The sequence below is a fragment of the Bremia lactucae genome, linkage group LG11 (assembly GCF_004359215.1).
Source record: "Bremia lactucae strain SF5 linkage group LG11, whole genome shotgun sequence".
Classification (NCBI taxonomy): Eukaryota; Oomycota; class Peronosporomycetes; order Peronosporales; family Peronosporaceae; genus Bremia; species Bremia lactucae.
The window spans coordinates 2,017,740-2,026,616 of record NC_090620.1 but is presented as its reverse complement, the minus strand read 5'-3'; positions in this window follow the sequence as shown (position 1 = coordinate 2,026,616).

The following is an 8,877-nucleotide window of genomic DNA, read 5'->3' as shown; positions in this document are numbered from 1 at the left end:
GCCATCTGATGGACAAGTGGCAGGCATCTTTACGGATCGATGCTGCCAGCTGATCCTTGGCTCGTATTTTCTGAGCCAAGGTAAACCTAGGATGACATCAAATTTGTCATCCAAATCCAGTACGATGAAATCATCATCATACTGTAAATCTCTTAACGTGTAGTGAAATTTCACTACGCGTTTCATTACTGTTATCGATGCGCCTGTCGCTAGACGCACCGTCATCCTCGTTGGAGGGATGTCGCGCTCAACATATTTGAGCCTACAACCCTCTAGTGACTGGCGACGAATAGAGTTATTCGACGCTCCGCAGTCCACTAGAGCTCTGAGTGACAAATTATTTGTCACTTTCAACTTCAAGGTGATGAGAGATACTTCATCGCCGGGTGTAGAGACTCATAATGATTGTGTGTCCGGAGCACCTTCGTCAAGAATTGTTTTTCAAATTCTGTTGGGGTTGCTGGATCAGTAGGGGTTGCGCCCCTTCTGACCCCGACCGTTTTCTGGCGGTTCGCCTCGCTGTTGCGATTTCGCAACAACATCGGACCCGCGACCGTTGCCCTTTCTGGCATTGTATCCATAAGTACATTCAGTACCTCTCGGTACTGGGCGTGGGGGACTGCACTCATGAGCGATGTAAGGGAGTCGACCATAGCTCTCCGACCTTCAGTGTGCGAAGGGCCACAGGAGGTGGCGGATAGTGCACACATTCAATAAAATGATTGCTGCAACGGTACTGGCTCCAACGCCGATACTCAGAAAAGACGTAATCATAGATGGTATAATTAAGAGTATCATCTTTTCGTATACGGATCTGATGGATAAATTTTATCAGATCCTTATGCGTGAACGGGATATCCCGTACACAGGAGTGAGCACTCCCAGTGGGATGCTCTAAGAAAGGCTAGTAATAGTAATGTCACAGGGCCTTAGTAACGCCCCTGCAACATTCAACAGATGCGAAACGAATCTGCTGAGACCAGTGCGAGAATTCGCACCTAATTTGACAATGTTTTTGTCCATAGCCGGGCTGTTGACGGAAAGACGGACGTGGAAGTTCACAAAACTCACTTTCGTAGGTTCTTACACGTATGTGAAAGCATAAGTTGTACGTAAGTCTAAAAAAAGTGTATATTCTCTGCAAGTGAAATACATCTTCTTCGGTGAATCGTCGGTAAAGGCGGCGTGCACCCTGATCCCTGAAAGATCAAGGCAATTATCGACTGACCAGTTCGAGTCGATGTCAAGGGACTTAGAAAGTTCCTTGGCTAGCGGCGTACTTGCACAAGTACTCACGCAATTATGGCGAGATGACAGTTCATCTCTCTCGTCTCATAAAAAAGACGAGAAATGGTTTTGGAACGCTGATTGTCAGCGTTCGCTTGAAGGTATCAAGCAAAGCTTGATGCATTCGCCAAGATGAGCGATTTCTGATCAAGACAGACCATTCCATGTGGTCTGTGACCCCAGCAATTTCGCAATCGGCTGTATGCTTAATGCAATACGATACGGACGGCGCGGAGCGCGTCGTTTGTTACCAATCGCGTCAGCTTCAACCATCTGAACGCAATTACCTAGTGCATGACAAAGAACTCTTTGCTATATAATAGGCACTGGCTGAATTTAGGGTCTATCAACTTGGAGATAGACTGTTCATCGTATATGCGGAACATGCGTCTTTAAGCACGGCTGTAAACATCCCACACCTCTCGCAAAGAATGGCGAGGTGAATATACTTCTTCGCGGAGTATAATTTCGCCGTGGAATATAAATCATAACGACCTAATGTCGTCGCTGATGCGTTATCACGCCGACCCGATTTCGAGCCGGCTCCGCATTCCAACAGTGAAAACGATCTCACTCTTGCAACACTCATTTCAAGTGTTCCGTCATCAACCTTGTTTGATGACATGGAGAAAGCCTACGCAGAAGATAAGGACCTTCTGCGTTTATTGGATCATCTGATGAATCCTTCCGAATAATCTTTTAAAGATTTACCGGCTTTATATCGATCGTCATCCGATCGATACACATCACGCAACGGCTTATTGTATTACACAGCCGTTGCAGGCGACATTCCACGTATCGTCGTCCCAACTCACAATGATTTGCGCTTACGCATCATGTATGAGTGTCCCGATGCGCCAACAAGTGGGCATTGTATACGTGAGAAAACTATCTCACAGTAAGTCTCGACTTTTACTGGACCCGCCAGTATCAGTTCGTACGCAAGTACATTCGTGCTTGCGAGGTCTGTCGACGGGTGAAGCCTAGCCCTTCATCCCGTGCACCTCTTCAACCTCTACCACTTCCGGCAGAGTATTGGCAGTCCGTGTCTATGGACTTTGTCTTCGGATTTTCCGAAGACGATCACATAAAATGTAATCCTTGTTTTTGTTGACAGATTCAGCAAGATAGTACATCTTGTTGCAGTACCTGAGTCGATCACGGCTCCAGGCTGAGCCCGTGTCTTTATCGACACGGTATTCAAACTCCACCGGTTACCCCGTAAACTAATCTTGGATCGAGATCCACGGTTTACGGTGCAGTTTTAGAAATTCGTGTTCCGGACTCTCGGAACACGGCTGACTATGTCAGCTTCTGATCATCCCGAGAGAGGTGGTCAGACGGAACGCGTAAATCGTGTCCACAAAGAGATACTTCAAGGTTATGTCCAATCGTATCCCAATTGGAGCGAGTTTTTCCGATGGTCGAATTAGCCATCAATAATTCGGTGCATGCGTCTTCAACGCTTACACCGCTCTTCGTGAATGGCGTAAGCCATTCACGCATACCCACCCAAATACAGGGATCATCTAGTTTAAGGGGATGGGTTCGCACGAACAAAAGCATTCCTGGCTCATGCTTATCACGCGTCGAAGTTACCAAGGACGCGAGTGATGTCGATGTCGAAGCATTCGACGTCGAAGATGAGAAAGATCTCATGACAGCGCGCACAAAGCGCACTGAAAATGACAAAGTAAATGAGTCAGCAGAGGAATTTCTGCTGGCTCGAGAATCAGTAGTCCGTTTCGTACAGATTACATTGCTAAGGCACTGGACGAAAGAAACGGAACGCAGACAAACATGGAAGAGCAAGTGTTCTTTCATATAAATTGTTGATCTAGTACTACTGTCTACGGTAAACTTACCTAAGTATGTAGTCACTAATACGAGTAGTATAACACTACTATTCAAGTTCACTAGGCCTCTCCGTGTACTGCATCGCAGAGGCAATGCGTATAACAAAAGAATTGCCACGAAGAATGTGAACGCATACTACGTTTTACGTTGGTCGGCTCCGCCCGTACCATCAGTTCGTGATTTCTTACGAGGACGGATCTACCACCCTTTTTAAGAATCTATAACAGATTCTTGTGGTCACGAATCAGATTCTCATGTTGAATCTGGAGATTGATCCGGAGATCCAAGAAACCGCGTTGAGCGAACGACAGCTCATCACGAAGAGCGTGACATTTCCGTTCGCACTCCAACATGGAGTGCGCACTCTTCGAACGGTCTTCCAACCGATCGTTATAATGATCCTGCACTGTCTGCGCCAACGAGCGATGCTTACGGCGCTCGTGATCAAGTCCATCCACCAATTCATGGAGGAAGTGATCGAGCTTGTCGATCTTCGACTCTAGATCCGATTCATGGGTCGGAACTAATTTTCCCTCCTCCGCCACAACCATTGGTGGATTCTTTAGGTGGTTCAACGTTTCCTTGTGGAACGTATTCTAAACGACCGTGATGTGAAGGAGCTGCGAACGAGTCATCTTGTTCACGAGCGCGGTTATCCACCTTCACATGATAGCTAGGAGCCTCGTTCCCAGCTGGCTGTTGACGTTGAGGGCCTCGCTCGTCAGTATGACGAGACTCATCCGATAAAAAAGAAGGTCCATCGGAAAACACGCGCCCCTGGCGCCTGTAAATCGATTGCAAAACGTCAATCGCATTGCGCATCTCGATAGAGATGCGAGCCCTTCCCCGGGGCGAAGAAAGGGAATAGACCCCCTTTTACTCGCTTCGCGTTGTCAATAACATATGGACAGGGATCATTCACGTGAGGTATGGAAGCCTCACGTGACAACCGATGCAATTCATACCTTGCACCGGTTGGTGTTCGATTCTCAAACTTAACGCGAATCGCGTTAAGTGTTTAAAGCCAGGCTTCGCGTCCAATGTCTTTGACATTGAAATGAACGCGCTGCAGGCTTGCATAAGCGGGACTTTATCTCGTTTATTGTTGCCACTATATAATCGATGCTTGAAATAGCATCGAGATAAAATCTTTCTCAGCGCGAAAGTTCTTCGTGCTGGGATAGAGGCCATGGAGCTTTGTCGCAATAAATAAGCAATATTTGTTGGGTGGAGTAGTCTCTCCAAACTATTAATTAGCTGTTCGGGCAAAAGCCACGGTTCTTCTCAGGGGCACGACGAGACATTTTAGTGTCTACGATCCCATGAGTGGTACCCGCTGAAGCAGGGGTACCACAAGAACTTTTATAACGATGGCTTACGCCATCGTCATCACCACGCTCATAAATAAGTGCGGGTGACGGCACGGGAGACGGTGCCGGCGATGAAGATTATCATCATCGTCGGAACCGAACAAGCTGTGGCGAATGCTACTAGAAAGTCTACTCGAATGAGCCCCTCATTCGAAGGCTCATTGTCAGCCGCCTGACGATGATCAGGCAACTGTTTTGTTCTCCCCGAGTCGGCCAGTTTTCACGACTCGCATTCGTAGTCGACCTCTAAATAGGGGTGGCATTTTCGTAGGGTATCACCACATGCACCCGAATCATTTAGAGTTGCGGGAGAAGATGACACTACGGCAGACGTTCCGTCTGCCGCAAGAGTCAATGCGGTATGCAAATAGTGCGGCGCCTTCGCACTATTCGCATACCGTACGGAGTTGTTAACCATGCGATAGAATTAAAAATGATGGTTCTGACCAATCAACATCGTTTTTTTAATAAAGTGGTCTTATATTGACCACTCTTCCCAATGACAGTCAGAGTGATTGTCATTTAAGGGAGGGGTGATGTAACGGGGAGTATCGTTACATGAAATTAACACTTTGAGGTTGCTAATTAATATATTATTTAAAAGGTAGATCAAATTTGGAGAATATACTTTTAAAGGTAATATTCTAAGAGCTTATCCATTGGTAGATATCGACCACTATATCTACTTTCTCCGCGGTCCAGTCAGCGCTGGACGCGCGCAAAGAGAAAGGCAGAAAAGACTTTTAGTACATGTTTTGTATTAGTTTACAATTAAGTTAGTATTAAGTATATAGACAAGAAGAACTTAATTATATTTAGTACAGTTTTCTTTTAACCCTATTTAAAGCAAGTATTTTAAACAGAGTCTTCCTCTGCACGTACTAGTGTACGTGAAGTGACGAGAGGCACCACTCGCATTGAGGCAGTGCGAAGTGGACTTGCACTGAAGCAGTACAAGTCAGTAGTGCCCCGTCACACCCCACAAGTAAATTTATATCAAATATTGACCGATCAAAATAAATATTTGACACCCTTTAATTCTTTGGCTCCTCGCTTCCGCTTCACTCATTCAAGCAATGCATTTCACGCTTTGCGCAAAACGCAGTCCCTTTGCCATATTTGTAACTGGCTTAAGTTGGCCTATGTTACACAATCCCGTTAAGCACACGAAGTTTATCCATCGGGGATGGTCAATCACTTACGTGAAGTAATTACACCCACCATTTGGTTGTGGTTGACATTGTGACCCACCTCTGTGTATGTGATGCACATAGGTGCATTCACATTTGAAGGAATGACGCTTAGCGTCAGTTAGCGTCATCCAAGATACGAGGTATTTAAAGTAATACGCTTGCAATACATAGCAATGTCTATCTACAAAGAGCGCATTTATGATTGATTAATTTGAAAGTCTTTTTAAGACGATTAATTTGAAACTATTTCTAGTTCATAAGTGCGCACGTGGAGCCGGTTTACCGCACCCGTGACGTCACTTGTGCTAAGGTACTTAGTGCGTTGGTGAGGTCGCTTAGACATCCATTTACTACCTCACTGCACGTGAAAGAAGACGGTCAAACCCCTTCCTCGCTGTGCTAGGGTGTGTGCTTAAGTAGAGCGCGGCTACAATAGACGTATCGCCTGTACTATTTGACATGTTCCAAGTATGGAGTTAAAGGCCCTTGGAACGGTGAGTGCCAGTGTAGATGTTTGCTATCCAAACACTTACAAAGTCATGTAATCCGGAAATCTAGCGTGGACTATTCAATATACATAAAGCCGTCAAGGGCGACTTGCTCGACAGTTGACAGATATAGAGAATCTACGTCGTCCAAATAAATTCCAATCTACGATAAGTTGCCAAAAACGGAAGTAGGCTTCCTTCTTCTGAACATCGTTGGTTACATTTTCGGTGAGCAAATCGAGCAATAAAGCTGCAAAACGAATCGTTAAGTGCAAAACTGGATAGTTCAATGAGCTTTTGTTTTTGGTTGTAGCGCGTCTGATCTGTATATTGTCAAAGTTAAAAAAATCCTTAATTGTAGATTCTTCTTGTAAAACTCATCGCTTAAGAAAATTTCAGATATGAAACGCCACTAACCAAGAAGTCCGATCTATATGCATATTCGAAACAACTCCAATTTGAACATGCTCAATCGCTTCGCAGTCTTTTTGATGATTGAAATCTGCTCGGCAACTTAAGTAATACCTAACGACAACTTTAATAACTTGACTGTTACCTGCAGGCTTCAAAATTTCTAGTTATTAGATGACAAGAACGGGCGACCAAACGCAAGACAGTACGAAGTACGATACCTTCCGAATGCTGATTGCTGTTTTTGTCTGATGCATTAAGTCGATCTTTTTAATAATTCGAAGCATTCCATATGTACTGGCATTGCTGAAGGAACTATCACGTGATTCACTTCTAAGTTGACGTTCGGATTAGTCATCATTGAAAAGCTTAGCAATATCTAAAAAAGTTGACGTTCAGATTAGTCATAATCATCGAAAAGCTTAGCAACTAGCTACCTTACCTCCTCTAGCTCCGATGTGTCGGTAATCTGGTGCTGCAGCATCTTAAGACATGTCGCTTGTCCGTTGTAGGTTGCCACCCCGAACTCGCCTTGGTCGAAAAAAACTGATATGGAGACTTACTCCGCATCATTAACTTCAACGTCACTCAAGTATTCACCGTAGCAAACCTTTCACCTTGTCGCTTAATGCGCTCGTTCGTCAACGTCTTGCGTCCGCAAATCTGCACTGCTCATCTCTAGGTTCCACCTATTCCTCTTTCTCTCGATACAATCACAAGTGTATCAGATATTTTTTCGATTGGTCAATATTTAATATGAATTTACTTGTGGGCGCCGTTAATCGGAATGGGATGCCGTTAACATTTTCCTAAAATTAGGGAATTGTTGTATTCACATCCTTTACGGTAGTCACTCCCTTTTATGACACGTGACACACACTATGGAACAATGAATTGACGCGCAGCCGCCAGCTTTTAGAAACCTAGACAAACTCAAAACCTGGTGTACGTGCGTCAATTTTTGCCATATTTACACTCGCCACTGCACATTTTACTCAAGAAGAAAGGATGAGGAGAGGACGGGTTTTATTGAAGGTTCAAAATAGATTCTAACATTTCCTTTCAAATATCGAGGGGGGGTTGGGGCAAGCACTCTGATCACTAGGCCTGAGCGCTTCCTTGGCAATTGCCTCAAATGTACTCACCTGAACAGCCGACGGACACCAATTCCGCGGCGACTATTTAGGCCATAAACGTCGGTGGTGTAAGCTAACTTACCGATTCTGAAGGCACAGCTGTCAGTCATGATGCTGAGGCGGAGAAAGTAATGATGGATGAGCCTCGGCTTTCTCTTCGAGTTCAACTTCCTTGACCCACTCTTCATCTAGCCCCTCCAGCAGGCTGCGAAACGTTTAACACATGGTTGCGTTAGCCACCGCAACGCGTGCTGCGCTCAGTTTTGGTGGCCACCTCAAACAATACAAGACTAAAACCGTCCGCCTTCTGTGGATTGAAGAAAAGACTCGAGTTAATTTTGTGCCAAAACATGGTCGTCGGAATTGTTAAAATGACGGTACAGCTGAGTTACTTCCGTTCTGGCCCAAGTTTAAAGTTTTCAAAAATGTCGCGGTAAAAATGAAGCTGGGAGAAAAAATTGCATTTAAAATAAGAGCCCAGTTCTATGCACTAGTTGCAACTTTGACGGCAGTGAATAGGCGTCTCCAGAGTTTCTAAATGCGAAGCGCCCAGTGTGGATTAGATAAGTCGCTGGTACTCACTTCATAGCCCAGATATCGCGTCGTCTCTCCAGGTAGCAATACTAATATTCCTTTAAAATGTAGTAGGTGTTAAAAAGATCAATTCATTTGAGCTGATTGGGCTTGAAGGCCAGAGATCCGTCCAAATGACTGCCCAGTTGTGCATGTCGAGGAATAGTAGAGTCGTCAACAAACGCTGAAAAGTTACGCGTCTCCCTTCCGACTCCTAGCACCCGATTCTCGTGCACATTAGGAGCCTGGTGAAATGCCATACCCCACAATGAGAAAAGAAAAGTTGCTAGTGGACAGTGTTGCGTATTCCGAACCAAACAGGAACGCAGTGCAAGAGATCCCGTCTCTGAAAGAGAATGACCCAGTAGCTTTTATTCTTTGCCGAATACAACTTCGAGTTAAAGAATAAGCCAAGAAAGCAAAAGGCCTTGGCTGATGCGTTATCATGCAGGCCAGATTATGAGTTTACTCATGTTAGGACTGTTACGTCGCGATCACTAACTTGATGAACAGTGTTATTTGCTAGAAGCTCTTGAAAGCAATAAAGACACGGGGATTAAAC